This window comes from Camelus dromedarius, chromosome 31 (assembly GCF_036321535.1).
Source record: "Camelus dromedarius isolate mCamDro1 chromosome 31, mCamDro1.pat, whole genome shotgun sequence".
Lineage (NCBI taxonomy): Eukaryota > Metazoa > Chordata > Mammalia > Artiodactyla > Camelidae > Camelus > Camelus dromedarius.
Window position 1 is genome coordinate 7,298,407 of NC_087466.1, and position 18,897 is coordinate 7,317,303.

The following is an 18,897-nucleotide window of genomic DNA, read 5'->3' on the forward strand; positions in this document are numbered from 1 at the left end:
AAATGGCTCAAGGACTGGAGAGGGAAGGAGACAGGTCAATCCATAATTATAATTCACTGTGACAAGCTCTCTGACACACACAAAAAGTCTATGAGAAAAGAAAAGTCTGAGAGGGGCATGAGAACCTGGGGACTGGCCAGGATGCTTCCTGGGTAGGCGGGGGCCAGACTTTCTGGGAGCTGTGCTTGTTGGCAATGCAAGCCCAGCACGACTCGGGCTGCCTTTGGGAGACGTCTCCCAGGCTGCAGCCTCAAAGGTGGGGCTGGTTTCCTCGACACCCACCAGTGCACACGTGCGGCTCTGCCGGGCCTCTCTCTGGCTCCCCTTCACCCTCCGGTCCTGAACTTGGCCTTTTCCAGGAATCTAATAGCTGCCACTAAGCTGTGACCCTCAGTGACTCCTCCTCACCAAGGAAAGCTCCTTGGTGCTGCCAGGAAAAAAGATTCGGGTGGGGTGCCTGAGCGCAGGACAGAGCTTCTGCAGGGGACAGATGCTTCTGCCTCCGAGAGACAGAGGAGAACAAGGAAGATGGCTTTGGCTCCGATTCCTGGAAGGAGAGGCTGACCACTCACCAGGAGGCACGCAGAGGGAAGAGAGGACTCAAGGTCTCTTCCAAACTTGGTCATCTTGCTTTGGAAGCGACTGGGTTTGCTCAGCCTTGGGTGGACAGAGGAGATAACTGCAGGAAGGGATTTGGGCTCCCTGGCTGCAGAGGGTGGGGGCATTTGGGGCCGTTAGGCTAGCTCTTAAGCACAGACTTGGGGAGAAACAGGAGAGCAGCTGAGAACCCAGCCTCTCCAACATAACCCCTCTTGAAATAGAGATTTGTCAGATAGCTGCTGGCGCAGAGGTGGAAGACTCGCATTCCAGTCCTGCTCCGAGACTCTCCCCAACTACCTTTGGTTCCTCGACTCCAACCCCCAAATCACACCCTGCACTTGTCAATCAGCCCCGCCTTAGACACCTGTCATGATCATTACTTGGCACATCGTGTGTCCTCCTTGGCTCTGAGCTTTGAGAGGGACCCTGGAACCCGGCACTTGGTATCTCCTGAATGGAGGAAGAAATGATCACGGGGGGCTCTCTGTCGAGTTGTAGATACGTCATTTTATTCCTCTCAGACTCAGTCTTCACATCTGTCACATGGGAACGATGATCTCTCTGGCAGTTTGGGTGTGCCCAGTGCGGAGCTGGGCTTCAGTAGGTGATCCTGGCCATCCAGCAGAGCCAACGTCCCTGGCGACAACATGGCTGTAGAAGAGGCCACGCACCTGGCTGATGTGCTCTGCTCTTTGTCTTTGAAATCAGGAGTCTGGACACACTGCAGTCAGGTCTTCCTGCAGTTCTCATCTTCCCTCTGTTGTTTTACATGTACTGAACCCTTACTACACCCTGGGCACATAAGAAATAAAATTTCTTAAAGGCTCCAAGTTGGGTGCCCAGGATGCTGTGTAGGACAGAATTTGGCATGCACGCCATCAATCAGCAAGAGTCTTTGGATGGCACCTGTGTTGGGGAGGGAAGATGGACAATGGATGGAGACAAGTTGAACCTTGATGCAGGCAGGACACGAGCCTAGATCAACTCCACAGGCAGCCCTGGAGCTAGGCTGGCCCTTCAGAGTCAGTGACACTAGTCTCAGCCTCTGGACCACGAGGCCCTCCTTGAAGGGGAATCTGGGCAGTGCACCATGGTGTCCACTGCACAACTGTCCCCCAAAGTAGGTGCCATTTTCTCCACTTACGGATGATGACACTGAGGCTCATATGGATGAACCAGTCTCGCCCAAGGACGCACAGACAGGAAGCGCCAGGACTTTCTGCCTCCGGAGCCACCCGTCTCTCTCACCACCGCCCTGGTGTTGCACAGACCTGCGCCAAGCAGCCAAAAGCACAAACCCCTCGCCCGAGTCACTTCCCGTCAGCTGGCAGGCCTGTCATCCAGCGCCTCTCGGTTTTGCCTGAAGCCTGCGGCGAGGTGGCTTCCCAGCCCAAACCCATCCATCCGTTTGTGTTTATTCTGTGCACAGCCAACAGCTGCCGGGAGCTGGGGCTGCCAACTCTGCTGCGCCTTCTACACGTATCTCTCCACCCACTTCAGAGACTCGTCCTCTGCGAGCTTTTTCTGGGAAGCCTAGCTTCCCTCCCCACCCCACCCCACCCCACTTTCTCCTTGCCAGCAATGTGGCTGGATTTCAGAGGAGCCCTGGATGGGACGGGGGAACTGGAAAAAACAACATCCAGGATGTGGTGGGGGGCAGGGTGAGGAGCGACTGCAAAAATCCTTTAGATTCTGCTTTGGATGCTAGCCTGGTTTCATTTAAAATTTCTATCTTTGTACAAACGCAGCGCTGTATACACTGCAGGATATGGGCAGTGAAGTGCCTGGGTTTATTGGCGTGGGTTTGGAGCATGGATTTTCAAGTAATGCAGCCTGGGGGTTTGATCTGTACTTTGCTGTGTGACCTTGATCAGATGTCTGCACCTCTCTGAGCTTCTAATTCCTCACCTGTGAAGTGAGTTAGTGATCTCAACACTGAAGTCCATTTGGAGGACTGAACGTGAGACTGTCAGGGGGGCTACAGTGGCCCTAATACCTACCCAATAAATGAGATCTGGTATCAGTATGGCTCTGTTGTACTTTCTCCAATCAGACTATCGATGGACCCTCCTCCACTGTTCCAAATTCCCGCTCCAGGCGGGATGGCGCTGTGCTTACTGCACGGGACTTTCATCTGCCACGCTTCAGCTCTTGGCTCACACATCACTCCCCCTAACACCAGTTGACAAACTTATTCTGTAAAGAGCCAAATAGTAATTATTTCAGTCTTGTGGGACCCACAGTCTCTGTTGCCACAACTCAGCTCTGCATCACAGCTCAAAAGTGGCCACAGGCAATCCACACACAGATGGGCGTGGCTGGGTTTTGATAAAGCTTTATCTGTGTACTTGACATTTGAATTGCCTGTAATTATCACGTGACAAGAAATATTATTTTGAGTTTAAAAATTATTTTAAAATGTAAAAATCATTCTGGGCTTCAGAACAGTACTCAGGCAGGCAGTGGGTGGGATTTGACCTGTGGGCCATAGTTGGCTGCTCCCTGCTCTACGAGGTTTTTGTCCCTGTCCCCCAGCCAGGCCACATCAAGGGCCCTTCATGGAGGCTTCTACAGTGTCCCTGAGTTACCCTGTCACAGCACTGAACACAGGCCATTGAATTTACCAGTTAACTCCTCAGCAGACTGAGAACAATTTGCGGGAGGCACCATGTCTCAATCAAACCCTCAGCACCAAGCACACAGTAGGTACTCAGTAAAGCAGGTCACACAAGCCCATATGTTTATGAACAGATCCTTTCAACATCTGCATGGAGCACATTTTATAATAAGTCCCATTTTACAGATGTGGAAACCGAGGCTCAGAGAGGGAAAGCGATTATCTCAATGTCACGCAGCTGCAAAAAAAAAATGACCGACCTGAGACTCCAATCCCCAAAGAGAGAATGACAGACACAGTTAGCATTAGTTGAGCAATCACTACCCACCAGACACAGCGCCGGGTGCTCTGCACGCTTACCTCACCCCCCAGGTCACTGAGCACCCACTGTGTGCCAGCACTCAGTGACACTGTTGGAATCTGCCCCTCCAGAGCTCTAGACGGTGAGCTCCACTGGACACAGACCACACCTGTCCTGCTCCCTGTTGGGTCCCTGGAGCCGAGACCCACACTTGGCACAGAGAAGGGGGCTCAAAGGTCATTTGTGGCACAATGAGGGTCCATCCCAGGCCAGGCACTGCGTTTGGCAGTTTCCATATTTAAGTCCTCCCTCTTCTGTCACCATCTCCCAGGAGCACAACCTGCAAATCAGCTGAAAACCTAAATTGATTACATTTTTCTTTAAAAAAAAAAAAGACAAAGAAAAGCAAAAAAAAAAAAAAAAAAGCAGTGACATCCGCCCCAGCCGCTGCAGCATCTGCTGAGTCAGATAGGTTATCCATCCGCAATAATCGATGGCTCATAATGGAGCGATTTCCCTCCTCCAAATACACAAATGAATAAGGAAAGGCGCACGGACGAAAGGACAGCCTAGGCAAAGATGCCTCCGGCTGGGAAAAGTCGCCTCTCTGAGACAGATGCCCATGTCCGTGGGGAGATACCAAGGGAGGTGCAGGGGGGTGGTACGGGGTCGGGGCGGGGGGGAGGCAGACCCCCGCCTCCCGCAAGTGCGCCGCAGCCCGCAAGGTCCCCGCCCCAGAGGAAGTGGGTCCAGCATGGACGCCTGCTGTCCAAGGCGGGCCCTCGCGCCAAGGGGCTCCCGACAGTGGGTTGGATTCCCAGCCCAAATCGTGGCCCGGCAGCCTCTCCACGAAGCAGGCCCGAGTGGCAGGAGGCTTCCCCGGGAGAACCAGGGCTTTTATCGCTCGCACCGGCTTCTTGGCGGAGACCCTTGGCCCCACTTCACAGGCGCAGGCGCAGCCCCCTCGGCGGAACCCTCGCGAATCCCACTTGTTGACGGCGGCCTTGTAGCCGGATTTAATGGTGGAATAATATTTACACAGCAAACTCCTCTGGAGGTGTCCTAAACACCGTAAAAGGGATTTTCGGAGCTTAATGAGCCTTAGTGAAGTCAAGACAGGATAATGTGGCAACTGGTGGCTCTAATCTGATCTGGCACCTTCTGCGCAGTAAGACTTAGCGGGCGGAACCGTTTGGAGAGCTGGCGAAAGTTGCTTTTTCACTCTGCCTCCCCTCCTCCCCGCTTCTTCCCCGCTCCCTGAACTCTGTCATACTGTTAGGAGCTCGTGCCCTGCAGTGGCCGCATCTCCGCTGTTACAGGCGCCAGCAGAGCCTGGGCTCATGACCTTGGGTTCACCCACCGAGTTTGTAACAGATGAGTGTTAGGGAAGGAGTGGGCGGTGAGGGAGACGGACCTCATCACCTCTTCTTTCTTTTTTCTGAAGGCAGCACAGAACTAAGCTTAAAAACAAAAACAAAAACAAACAACTTGGATTTTAAGATGTCAGTAACAGGCTAAGCCACAATCCCTTCCTTCATCTGAACCCGCAGAGCTGCTGCAGGGAAGGTGAGCGAGGCGTCAGATGCACAGGCTCTAGAGCCGTAGCTTGAAATCCTGCCTCTGCCACCTCCTGGCTGAGTCACTTCCCTCGCCAAACCTCAGTTTTGTCATCTGTAAAATGGGAATGATGGGCCATACCTATCACAGGGCAAGAATGTGAGTCAAATACGTGGAACGCCTGGCCCCGGAGCTTAGCCAGAGGGTAGAGTTCAGAAAGACGAGTGCAAACGTCTTGTCTGACCTCAGTGTCATCTGCAAAATGGGACTCCTACTATTACCTTCCTCCGAGAATCCAAGGAGATAAACCAGCACAGTCTAGCTTGGATTCGGATGTAAGCACCCGGCTCCCAAAGCCAGTTCCTGCTACAGCTTTTGCCTTCACTGTGGCTGACTGGCATCTGAGAGGCTGCCTGAGAATGGAGTGCCCCCAGACCTGAGACACGCGCGCTTCAATTCCTTCACCTCCCCACATCCACGCTCAGGTCCCGAGCCCTGGGCCATGTTGATCCAGGAAGGGGAGCTGCTCCTACAGAACCAAGGCAGACTGGGTGTCTAGGACTTGAGAACCAGGGCGTTCCTTCAGAGGCCTCTAGTGGGATGTTCTGGTCACTGGGAGAAGCAGCTGCTTGGCGGTGTGGGTTTAGGGGCCCAGGCAGAGGGCAGTGGGTACTCTGATCAGTGCAGTTCCAGAGGGGAGGGGGCCCTGTGAGCTCCAGGCAGACCTCATGGACCCACTGGGGCGTCCTCTAGGCCTATTGTGGGGTGACTAGGCCTGGTTTTGAATCTTCCCCTTGTTAGCTGTGTTCTCTTGGGAAATCTACTTACTCTCTCTGACCATCAGTCTCCTCATCCACAAAAAGGGAAAAGCGAAGTTCTCACGTCAGAGGGTTGCTGTGAGGTTTGAATGGGATGGTCCATATCCAGCTCCTGGCACAAAGTACTTTTGACGTCAAGGACTCAAGACTCCCAGTGTCCTCAAACATACGCGCTTAGGGCCTGAGGTTTCTAAGGAGCCAGATGCATGCCCTTTTACTACCTCCAACTTAGAGAATCGCAGAGAGGGCCTCTGATTGGTCTGTCCCCATCATACAACTAGCCTTTAGCCTATAGGCATAAACTGCCAAGTTCAGTTCCACACTGCCATCACAAAGCGAGTATCGCGATAAAGTGAGTCACATGCATTTTCTGGCTCCTCGGTGCACGCAAAAGTTATGTTTACATTATACTGTAGTCTACTAAGGACGCAATAGCATTATATCTAAAAAACAATGTACCTAACCTTAATCTAAAAATACTTAATTGCTAAGAAATGCTAAGTGTCATCTGACAACACTGGACTGCCACAAACCTTCAATTTGTAAAAAACGCTGTATCTGTGAAGCACAGTAAAGAGATATGCCTGTAACTGCTGGGTCCAAAGGGCTGGCTGTGGATACATTATGAGGGTTTTTGTCTTAAGATAAAAGGGAGAGTGGGTGCATTTCTGGAAGGAGGGGAACAATCATCACTAAAGACCATTTCAACGGCTCTATGACCTCGGGTAAATTTCTAAACACCTCTGAGTTCAGTGTGAGGTCTGGAAAATGGTCACAAAGATGTCTGTTTTCTGTTGAGTTGTCTTGAAGATGGAGTGGAAGAAAGCACATCGCACAAGGCCTGGCATATGGTCTAGCTCTATAACTGTTCACTGAATCTACATCGAGCCTGTGTTGATTGTTGGTGCCATTAGTCCCAGGGTCTCTTGAACGGTTAGTAATTATGCAGGAATAAGGAGTCATTTACTCAGTCACTCCTTATCCTTTTCCAGGAGTTCAGAGACAGAACTGCGTGTAGGAGATGAGTCTGTATGTTCCCTTGGAATTTCTAAGATTAATTCATTTTTTATATCTTTGGTCTAAAGACAATCAAATGAGAGTGAGGAAGCTGATGGATTTTGTCTCAAACTTAGATGGGTCCTCCTTTTTAACTAACATTTTACTGTAAAAAGTTTCAAAGACAGAAAAGTTGAATGAAGTTTATAGCAAACTTTTTATGAAAGTTTATTAAAAGTCTGAAACTTTTTAAGTTTATACCTTCCACCAAGATCCTGCCATTTATGCACTTGCTTTTTCATGTATATCCATCCAATCCTCTGTCCGTCTGTTAATCCAACTTACTATTTGATGCATTTCAAGCAAACATTTCAGCAATGAAATATCAGTATGTGTTTACAGTTTTGTATGTAAAAAAGTGTATGAATGTATTGAAATGCAGAAATCCTAAGCGGGCTGACGCTGAATTTTGCCAAATGCAAACACCTGTGTGACCCAAACCTCCCACCCCTTCCCAGAAAGTTCCCGCAGTCCCTTCCCAGTTAATCCAACCCCCAGAGGCAAGCACCGTTCTGACTGTTTCTAGAACTTTGTAAATGTGGAATCAGACAATTTGTACTCTTTTGTGCCTGGTTTCTTTCATGAAGTTTTAAAGACTGACCCCATAGCATTATGTACATCAGTAGTTTGTCCTTTTCACAGTGTGTAGGATTCCACTGTGTGAATGTACCAATTCATTTATTCATTCTCCTGTTGATGGTCATTGGGCCATATCTAGTTTCACTTTAAATAAATCTCCTATGAACATTCTTATATAACTGATTTCGTGAACTTCCTGTTGTTCTCTTGGTCAATACTGAGTTAATTTCTGGGTCATAAGATAGAGGTATGCTGAGTTTTATAAGAAACTTTGTTTAAGTTTTTTCCCAAAGTGGTTGTATCATTTTACAGTCCCACGGGCAACGTACAAGAGTTTCAGTTGCTCTGTTGCAGGAGAAGCTGGCATTTGCATGATTATACTTTCCAGCAGCAGTAGCTGTGAGCCACGAGAGTGTGGCTTCACACCAGCTTCCCAGATCTCACATCAGTGCCTCCCGCTGGCTAGAACAAACCTGCATCCAGAATTCTAGCTGCAAGAGAGTCTACAAAGGTCGGAGATGCCCTTCCTTCCTCTCTAAGCTGCAGGAGATGGGATGGAAGTTCAGCGAAGCCACCCAGACCTGGCACAGAGACAGGAAACCTGGAACTAAACCCCAGCTCCGCTACTTTCTCACTGTGTGTCCCTTATTGTTACTCTGACATGGTAATACAGACAGCACCTTATAGGGGTGCTGAGAGGGTCAAATCAGATGATGTGTGTACAGTGCTCAGTACAGGGCCTGGAGTAGCTTAAGTTCTCAACAAAGAGTAGGCAGTGAGACTTTCATCATAACCGTTCTAGAATAGTTCCCCACCCCGCCAAAAAAAAAAAATCAGGTTGCAGAACCACACAAAATACTCCCATACAACTTCTAGGAGCAAGAAATCCATGGAGAAATATATTTGGGATGCAGAATTCTTGAATTTCCAGATTTTTCTTATTGGACCTTTTCAGGAAATCGGAAAAGAATACTTAGAGTCAGGTGTGTTGGGGGAAAGCCTATTACATGGTTACCCGCCCTCTGTAGGTCAGCTCAGGGAGGAGACACACATCAGAGGAAGGAAGAGAGGCTCCTGGTATTAGTTCTCCCAGAGACAAATCAACACCCCACTTCGTTTGTCACCACAGAGAAGGCGAGAGAGAGGGCTGAATATCTTCATCTCCAGCCGGTGTTTTGGGAGAATGAAGATATGCACCAGTGTGTTCCTAGGGAGGCGGCTGGGTCAGCAGAAAGAAGAGAGAAATCAGAATCAGGCAGCCCTGTGGGCTGTGCCCAACACTGAGTCCTCTGAGCTGCATGACCCTGGGTGAATCACATTCCCTCCTGCAGCCTCTATCTTCTCGTCTGCAAAATGGGGACAATCACTTCCCCCCAACCCGCTGGATTGCTATGACAACACAAAGCCCAGTCACACATTCAGTGTCCCGTTTACCAGCCCCTGCCCACGGGCCACATCATCCTGCCCAAAATCAGCAGGATTTGTGAGCTCAGGCCAAGGGAGAGGGTGTGGGGTATCCACCCCAGCGCACAGAAGTGTGCTCTGGGCATCTCTGCCTCGCTGAAGCTGGACCCCGCAGCAGCTAACACATCTTTTGTAAAGAGGCTAACCTTTTTTTTCCCCATCAGTGGTGGTGCAGGGAGAGGAACAGATTCTCACCAGGCAGTAAGGCAGCAAGACACCCTGTCCTACCGCAGCTTCAGAGTCAGGTGTCAAAGTACCTGCTTGCAGGCAACAAGCACCGTCACAGAGTGAAGTCAGTGCAGGGGAGAGAAAAGCCGTGCGTGGAAGATGGCTGGGTCTGAAACAGAAGGTGCCTTCCCCAGCTCTGCCACTCCAAACACAAGCTGCCAGTTCCCAAGATGAGGGTCCCTACCCTGCTGCACTGGCGGAGGTCACGAAGGAGCAGCCGTCAGCATCTTGGGCCCATCTTTGCACACTCAATAACTGGACGCCCATTTGGGCACCTGAGGACGGTGGCCTGGGAGGACCAGCAGGACACAGTGGGAAGGCCCGATCAGCCCGCCCGGCAGCCGGACCCAGACCTGGCTGGCAGCACCATATTGTTCACCGTCTGGCAAATCGACAGATTTTCACAAACCAGATTCCTCCTCACATGCCTCGGCCCTTCCTGTCCAACTGTTCCGGCATCTGTTTCTCTTAAAATGTATCTATTACACCGAGAAGAATAATAACAGGGCTGGGGCTGAGGCCTCGGAGGCTGTGGCAGTGGCTCCCCCCAGGGCCTCCTTTGGAAGCAGCTGCACTGGGGAAATGGCACGGTATGCACCCTGGTGACAGCCTGCTCTGGTCCCTGGAATCAGAGAACCACTGGACATCTGCCCGGAGTACGAGGCCGAAGGGGAAAGGCCACCCTGGTAGCCGGGGGCTCGGACCGCGGTCTATTTGTGAGCAGTGTGTGGCCTCAAGCAACTTCCTGAACCTCTCGGAGCCTCAGTATCTTCCTCTGTCAAATGAGGGTAAAGCTATGTGATCTCCAAGGTGATTTATTTCCTGTTTTGCCCCTGAGTGCTTCAAAAAGCCCCTTCTGGTGGAACTCAGCCTCACCTGACACTGAGAATATGCATTTATCCACTTACTCATTCATTCATCCATTCATCCATCAGATTGTTCAGTGAGCAAGCTAACTGCAAGACACTGGAGATACGATGGTGCTTTAAAAAAGTGCCAAAGCACATCTCTTATCAATCAGATCATTCGAGAATATATGCAAATACTCATGGCGACTAGGATTCATGGGGCTGTTTACCATGTGCCAGGCACGATGCCAAGCACCTTATGAACATCGTCTCCTCTGACACTCCCAGCAGCCCCATAAGATTTGTATCTGTCTCTCTAGGAGAGATGGGGGAAACTGAGGCTCAGGAAGGTGGAAAAACTTGTCCAAAGTCACACAGCAAATACACTGACGGTGAGCACGTCTGGGCAAGGATTTCACTATAGGCTGACATCTTGGGTTCTCCCTGGAAAGTCTGGGCAGCTGACAAAGATCTGTCACTGCCCTGATTCTATCTGATTTCGCCAGCAGCCCCGTGGGGTACCTGGACAGCAGGGTGAGTCCCACGCTGTGATGAGGCCCGGGGGTGGAAAGTGATTTCTCCAAGGTTCCAAGTCAGTGGCAGCACCACCTGTAAACACAGAAAACAGAAACAAAACAATGAACCTAAGCCCGCTGTTGTCTGACTTAGTAGATACCCCATATCGTCAGTTTCAAAATGCACCTGTTTAGATTTTAGTATCTTTGAAATCGAGATCCAGCTTACAGTGAATGGCGCGCCACAATCTAATTGGTAGCTTGTTTTTGTTTTTTGTTTTTCTCCTTAGCGAGACATCAAATGATGGTGCGTAGTACAATGAACGGCATATTTGATGGAAGGAAATATGGTGCTTACCGAGCACCTAGGACATGTCATACTTGTGCTGGGCATTCTTCCCCCTTGTCCCCCTCACCAAGGGAGGAGGCCCCAAGCAAGCTGACAGGGCCCCTGAGGGGCCCTGGGGACGTGGATTTTAGGGACCAGTGTTTGGCTCACTGCATTCCATGCCCCAGTTCTACACAGCACAGGGGCTGCAGACAGATGCTACTTTGGGAGGTGATGGTGGGGTTAGTAATGACCATCTCCAGACTCTCAGCAGGTCTTAGAGCCCCAGTCCTGGTGCTGGGCCCTCAGCCTCCACTCAGACACCTCCCCATCTCCCAGGTCCAAGCAGGCTCAGCTGAGCCCCACCGTCCTCACTGGGAACACAGCAATGGCAATCCGAGTTCAGCTGCTGTGAGCTTTTGGAATAATTGGGGTGGAACAATTTTGCCAGCTCAGCCACCACCGCTGACTCCTGAGAGACAGAGGAGGGACTCAGGCAGGAGGAGTAAGTGTCTGCAGTCAAAACACAGTGACGGGTTAGTTTGCTCTGGGCAGGCACCAAGCCAGGAGCAGAGCTGCGGCGCTGGGAGCTGAGTGCCTCTGGTGGGGCTGGGCCAGGGTAGGAAGGTAGACGCTCCCCACTCCTCCCCACGCCAGGGCCTGCGGGGCCAGCGTGGGAAACTAAGTCACAGCACCAAGGTATCTAAACACTGGGAGTCCACGTGGGTAATGGACCCCTTCATGGCAGGTCTGTCCCTTAGACAAGTGGAGGCGGGTAGGCATCCCGGGAGAGACGGAACCCCAGAGAGGGCACGTGGAGGTGATCCATACATGGTCACATACTTTGGGAAGTGGGCAGAATCACAGGGTAGAGCCAGGCTGTACCTGGAAGGGAACTCAGAGGCCAAGGTCATCCTTGTGTGGATGACAGGGAGTCACCACGATCGCACAGCAACTTCCCTCACAAGCAAGGTGGGCATGCAATGTCTTCCTTCTCCTAGTGCAGTGCTTCCAAACCCATCCCATTAGGAAACACAGACACACACACACACACACACACACACACACACACACACACACACACACACACACACACACACACACACACACACGGTGACTTCCCCTCCCAGAAGCATTTCAAGTAAGGGATTGCCAAGTTAAATATTCTGAAGATCTTTTATACTTATGTTCACCATGTTGTGCCATAGAGGAGTAGATCCAGGTTAAGATAAATGGTACTCAGAGAAAATAAAATCTGTCATTTACTGTAATCTGTAAACTCTGGGTTAAGTGAAGCAAAATGTTTCTTTACTGCAGGACTTATCAGAGCATTTAAAATGATGCTGTGCCTTCCCAAAAAATAAATGGGAAGGAGGGCATATGGATGAAAGGAGGCTCAAAATGAATGGATTTGAGTACTCAGGATATTTTTTTCACTCCATTATTAATTTTCTTAAAATTACTATTTTTAAATTTTTGATTTGTAATGCTAGAATGACAAAGAATAAAGCTAAATAAACAAAAACATAGCATCTATCCATCTACCCATCTATCCATCCATCCACCCACCCATTCACTGAACCATCTATCCATCCGTCAAACAGTCCAATCATCCACTAATTAATCAGTTAACCCACTCACTCATCCATCCATCTGTCCAGTCAGTCACCTAAGCATCTGCCTTTCCGACCATACTACTAGTCATCCATCCATCCATCCAACCAACAATCCATCCATCCATCCATCCTCCACGTACTCACTGACCACCTACTATGTGCCAGGCACCGCACTAACACTGGCAGCTTGCTGTGGGAAAGGGGTACAGACATGAGGTAGATACATTTCTTGCTAAAGAAGCTGCTTACAGTTTGTGGAGGAGGGGACAGGAGCACACGCACCAGGCGTGTGCTAACTCACTGTGTGACCTGGCTCAGTTTGTCCTGACACAGCCCTGGGAGGGAGGTGTTCATATGTTCCCCCATTTTACAGATCAAGGAACCAGGACTCAGAAGAGAGGGAACTTGCCAAAGGGCTCCCATGACTGAGCAGTGGAACTGGGACACAGACTTGGTTCCTTCTGCCCAGTCCCTCCCACTCGGCTTACATTTAAAGGGTGGAAGACGCTTCTGTGCACTTTCCACCGAATTTCACCTTTTTGTCTCCATGCTCAATAAACATTTAGTGTGTGCTCACTGTGTGTGAGGCGCCATGGGTGTGAGGGCCACCGCGGTGAGCCAGACAGTGTCTGCTCTCAAGAGCTGGGAGGACACTCTCAACTGAGGGTGACACAGCTGTGCTGGGGGCGGGCAGACGCGGGGTGAGTCCCCAGCCCAGCCCAACATCTCCCTGCCGGCTGCCACGGCAGCTCAGTGAGGCCTCCTCTCTCTGCCTTGGAGTCTCAGAGCTGGTCCTCAGCTCCGGAAGCAGCTGCATGTGAATCAGCCCCACTGGCATGGTGGTGCCGAGACCGGCATGAGCTAACACAGCAGTGGCCACGTAGAAATTATGAAGCCGCCCGTCCTAACACTAAGTCAATTTCCCTCTCTTTAAATTTGGAGCCGCCGGGACCACATTGGAGCCATTATGTCACTGGGTGCACACAGCCCCGTGGCATTCTCCATTTATGAGCTGGTCCAGGCCACCCACGGCATCATTGGATGACCCAGCTCAAGTCCCATCCCTGGGTTTCAAGGAGGCGCCTGAGGCCCTCCTTGGGCTAACTGTCTTGCTGTTTAGCTTGGAGCTGAGCTGAGGACCAGAGTGTGCCCGGTGAGCCTGTTTGGGGGAGACTCATCTGGACCCAGCTGAACTGTTGCCAGGGGCTTAAGTGGGGGAGATCTGAAGCCAGCCTGCCTGGGTTCACAGCACAATTTTGCTACTCCCTAGCTGTGGGCCTTGAGCTAGACACTTCGTCCTCTGAGCCTCTGTTTTCTCATCTGTAAAATGGGAATAACAACAGTAATAATAACAGTCCGTAATTCACAGAGTGAGTGCATGTGGCAGTAAACGTCTCCTCATAGAAGGTGCCCAGGGCTCTGTCAGGCACACACGACTGAACGCAGACCAGCTAATACAGTGTTCTTGCTGCCTGTTTCAGGTGTGTGGGAGACAGATGTTCCTCCAAAGGGAGGCAGTGGAGGGCAATGGTTGGGAGTCCGGGGAGGTCACCTCCTTTCTCTGAGCCTCAGTTGCTGCTCTGGGGAGTGGGCACCACCACAGCGCTCACTTTGGAGGGGAAGACTACCCGAGGATTAGAGGAGAATGCTTACAAAGCTTGGCGCGGGGCCAGGCACAGAGTAGATGCTCAAGAAATGTGGCTTCCTAAATTCTCACTCCTTGAGGGTGTGCATTTTCCCCTGGGGTCAGGCTCTGACGCACCCCAGGCCTGAGCTCAGCTGCCCCCAGGGACCGCCCTGCTCTCTCCGCTTCTCTCTGCAGGTCTTTGCTGTCTCAGCACAGACACCCCACTTCTAGAAAGCCCTCCCTCACCTCCAGGCAGCATGGGAGGCCTCTGAGGTTCTCCGCAGTGCCTGTGCACCCTCCACTACCACACTGGCCCCCAGCACCCTGCCTGCCTGCCTGACTGTCTGCCCACCTCTGCCATTGGACTGTGTCTTCAAGAAGAGTCTCTCTGCCTTAGTTGTCTTCCGTCCCCCCAAAATCCAGCAAAACTCTGTGCCTTCATAAACAACAGACCCTCGCTCTGCTCGTAACCGGCTGTGTGATTTTGAGAATGCCACCTGACCTCTCAGATCCTCAGCCTCACACATGCACTATGGAAACCACAGCAGCGGGCTCACAGGCCCCCTAGAGGGCTGGACACAGACCCAGAGTTCAGTTGCTTACCCATAACAGGACCTTAGTAAATACTGGCTCCTCTTCCTGTGATAACCTGTGAGACCTTGGAGCAAGTTCTTCCAGCTCTCTGAGCCTCGGTTAACTCATCTGTGAAAGGCAGACAGCTACGGTACCAACATCATCGTATGCTTTCAGGACTAAAAGAATTAAGTATGGAAAGCCCTTGCAATCTAGTGAGTGACCGCTACATGTTATCAGTGATAATAGTATGATCTTTTTTCCCCCTGCTCCTAACTGGTTGTTTCTGGCCTGGGTCTAGCACTGGACCTGTTGTATGGCAGGTGCTTAATCCATCTTTGTGGGCTGACTCCATGAGAAACACTTAGAGTCTTGACCGGTAAAGACCCTCTCCGGGTCTGTACCTCTGCTGGGGGCAGCCACTGGCAATGCTTTCTCTATGCAGTTATGAGTCCCCACAGCATCTAAGGGTAAGTCCCGTCAACACAGGCTGCTGGGCTTGTACAGGGAGAGCCTGTCTTTAAGTGCTGGAAGATAGACAGAGTGTAGTATAAGAGAAAGGCAGAGACTGGGGGCGGGGGCATCAGAGGGGAAAGAGGAGGGGCTTATGACCACAGGGCAGAATCAGGGGAGACTTCCTTCTTTGGTTCCTTCCTTCGTTCACTCAATAGTATTGAGCGCAGCCCAGCCCAGAGCCAGGTGACAGCAGGACACGGTCATCTTCCACCTTGGATGTCCAGCCAAGGGCAAGCCTGAGAGCAGGGGTGTTGAGTTGAGATCAGGTACTTGTCACCTTCACAGCCCTGCTTGGAGGTCCCACTTGCTCCCTGGTGGCTGCTCGCCTGCACACCTGCAGCCTGGACAGAGTCTAAGTCTTTCACTCACCCGGAAAGAAGCCATGGTCACGTCCCCACTCTGGGAATAGGCAGGGAGGATGGCCTGAGAGATCCCGCTGTGGAGTGACATGCAGTGGAAATGTGGCCTTCTGGCTGGGTGTCAGTTCAATCACATGACAGATACCCCCTCCTTCGTGGGGTGATGAGGGGCGGGGCTAACTGATACGGAAAGCGGGGAACACCCACAGCATCCTACTGGGAGGAAAAAAGCAAGTTCCAAAGAGTAAGGCAGGACGCTTCTGTTGACTGAGAGTTCAAAAAGAGGCAAAAGTAAGCAGTATAACGTTCAGGCTTAGGAAGCAAAAAGGAAAGCAGGGCTGACAGATACAAAATTCAGAATGGAGGTTACTCTGGAGGGAGGGGAGGGAGCGAGCTGCTCTTTCCCGTCAGCTGGGTGGTGGGTTCCAGGGGGATTTTCGCTCTACCCACACTGTATCCATGTTCACCTGTATCTACCCAATATTTAACTTTGCTTCTTTAAGGAAAGAAAAGTGGTGATGATCTCCTACAAGAAGGGAAGCCCAGTGTGACTTCATCCGTCCAGCACGTGAAACAGCAGCACGCAGTTCCAGCAGGACCCAGGGCAAGGCGCTCCCGCTCCCTGGACCTCGCTCTCCTTGTCTATACAGCGAGAAGAATGAAGTGAGGAAAGCGTGTGCATGAAAATACCAAGTGCTTACTAAATAAGTCGTCCCGAAGGGCTGGCGCTTGTGGAACCTTCTGGCAATTCTTCCCTCTTCCCCCCACCCTCTTTGATCACTGACCTAGCAACTCTTGGAACTGACCCGCACTCACCAAACTGGTTGGATTAACCAGTGTGACCATTCCTTCCATCAAACACACTGCCAACACTGTGACCCCAGAAAGCACTCTTGGCCAATGACTGCCCCTCACCTCACCTGGGCGCAGTCTCCTCCGACTAGTTAAGGTACTAACTTACTGGAAACCAGTCATGTTTGTTCCAAAACCTACTTACCCCACTTGTACTCATTAGCATCGTTAAGCATAACTAGATCATTTAATTAAACTTCAGGGGAGCCAATGGCTTAATGAGTGCCTGAGGAAAGGCTGCGGTTTCCAGGGAAGTCAAGTTGAATTTTTGGAAAGACACAATAAGGATAAATTGCTTTAACTGTATATATAGAGAAAACATAAATACAATATAATCATATATAACAATTTTATATAATAATAATATACTATATATACTGTATTACTATAGTATACAATATATACTATAGCATATAATATATGTAATGATATGTACTATATTTTATACTATATATAATATATACAATGTACAACATATACTATATTATACAGTATATAATAAGATATACATTTATATATAAATTATAAGATAATACATAATTATATATATACATGTCTATATAAAATAATATGCAAGCAAGAAAATTGTAAAAGATAGGAGAGGGGAATCATAAAAGATTGAGAAAAATCCTGTGCACAGGTAGCTTTTTAAATGTTTTAAAGTCCTGCTCCACTGAAAGAAATCAAATCCAGACACTGGTGACGAGAGATGGGGCATTACGGCTGTGAGTTGAGTCAACAAAGACAGACTGGAAGTGACCTCCAGGCAGAGAAGCTAAATTCAAAGGCAGCACCTTGGCCCAGCATCAAGTTTGGTGAATAAATGTAGATTGATATGCTTTAAGTAAAAATATAATATTATTTTGTTTTACCCATAATCATAAAGTCTGAAGAGAAACAAAACTGTGGGGAAGTACCAGTGCTTCGCATCACAGAGAAAGGGCTGTTTCCTTAGCCGTTCAAGAGCTCTACTTACCAATAAGTAGGAAAGAAAAACTAGTAACTGAATAGAAAAGTCAAAAAAGGAATGAACAGAGAGTGAACAGACAGAAAATGCCAATAGCTCTGAACCCCGTGAAAAAGAAAATGCTCAGCTCCACTTTGGAGGAAAGCAGTGCAAACTGAACCTCTAAGGAGACACCATTTTTCACCCCTCCGATTGGCAAAGATTCAGAAGTTTAACAACCCGCTCTGTTGGCGAGGCTGTGGGCAGGCAGGTGCTCTGGGTACCCAGTGGGAGCAGAGGCTGGTGGGAGCCATTGATGACAGTCATCCTAACCACTTGGGTACCTACCAGCTAACCCAGCTGCTCCACCCCCAGGAGTCTCCCTTGAGGATCACCCCCTACACCTGCAAGATGTCATCTGTACAAGGGTTTGGGGGGGCTTTTTTGTATCCACTGAAATAGCCAAAGAAATAGGAAGCAACCTAAATGTCCATCAATAGGGCACAGGAAGGACACTACAGCATATTATCAGTACACAAACAGGGGGAGGAGGGTCTCCATGGACCATCACTGACACGTTTCGTTAAGAGAACAAAGCAAGATGCAAAATAGCATACCTGATCGTCTCTCCTTGCGAAAGAGAGAAAAATACATAAATATAATTGCTCGTGTGCACACAGGCTACTGAGGGAAGGGTAGCACCACTGCCTCTAAGGAAGAGGACTGGGTGACAGGGACGGGGAGGAGTGATGGAGACACACGGGTGACTCCGTCTCCTATTTTTCTTTCTCTTTTTCAAACCTTTGGAATTCTGATATATGTGCTTATATCCTTGGTTGAAGAATTTCCTCTTCAACTAATTTAAGATACATAAAATACTTAATGTGTGAACACAGCACTTATAAAATGACTCCTTGTTTTAAGCAACTTTTTAATCTGACTTGACTTTCGGTTCTGATGTGGTGCTGATCCTGGGTAACTGAGCTCTGACTCTGTCTCCTCATGTTTCTAGATGAACAGGTATTGCTTACAGACTAAATATACATACATATGTAGATAGTATTAAATATATTCGTTGAAACAAATATATGAAAAAAACATTAAAATTAAACACAAGCACACACACAATTGAAAAATTTTAATAGCCCAACTCAAACAGACCCTCCCAAGGCTGCCAGCGACCCACTCCCAGATGAAAACCAAATCTTCCCTGGGGAATCCAGTTCCCCTACTTTGCCCCGCTTATTCTAACACGTGTTTGCTGGCTGATAAAGGTGTGCTGTGTCCCTGCCTCTGCTTTTAATTAATTTCTGACATGAAAGCTCCCAGTCTCTCCTGCCTCAGAGACCTGCACGCACATGCCTTGCCTCTCCCTTTCACAGGAAGCAGCTGCCCGTGTATAGCTGAGTTTCCAAAAAAAAAAAAAAAAGTGTGTGTGGGGGGGAGAAATCACACTTCTTTTTTTTCCCATTTGCCCTTATTTGCATATTAATAGTT

The 18,897-nt window shown here is 49.7% G+C and overlaps 1 long non-coding RNA gene across 1 annotated transcript in view; it reads right to left on the reverse strand.

Annotated features, from left to right (window-relative positions):
* Positions 1-10,596: 10,596 nt before the first annotated feature.
* Positions 10,597-18,897, reverse strand: part of LOC116150026 (uncharacterized) — a 257,491-nt gene continuing 249,190 nt past the window's right edge. The window contains exon 5 of the long non-coding RNA XR_004133686.2: positions 10,597-10,677. This is a non-coding gene — a long non-coding RNA (uncharacterized LOC116150026). The remainder of the gene's footprint in view (positions 10,678-18,897) is intronic.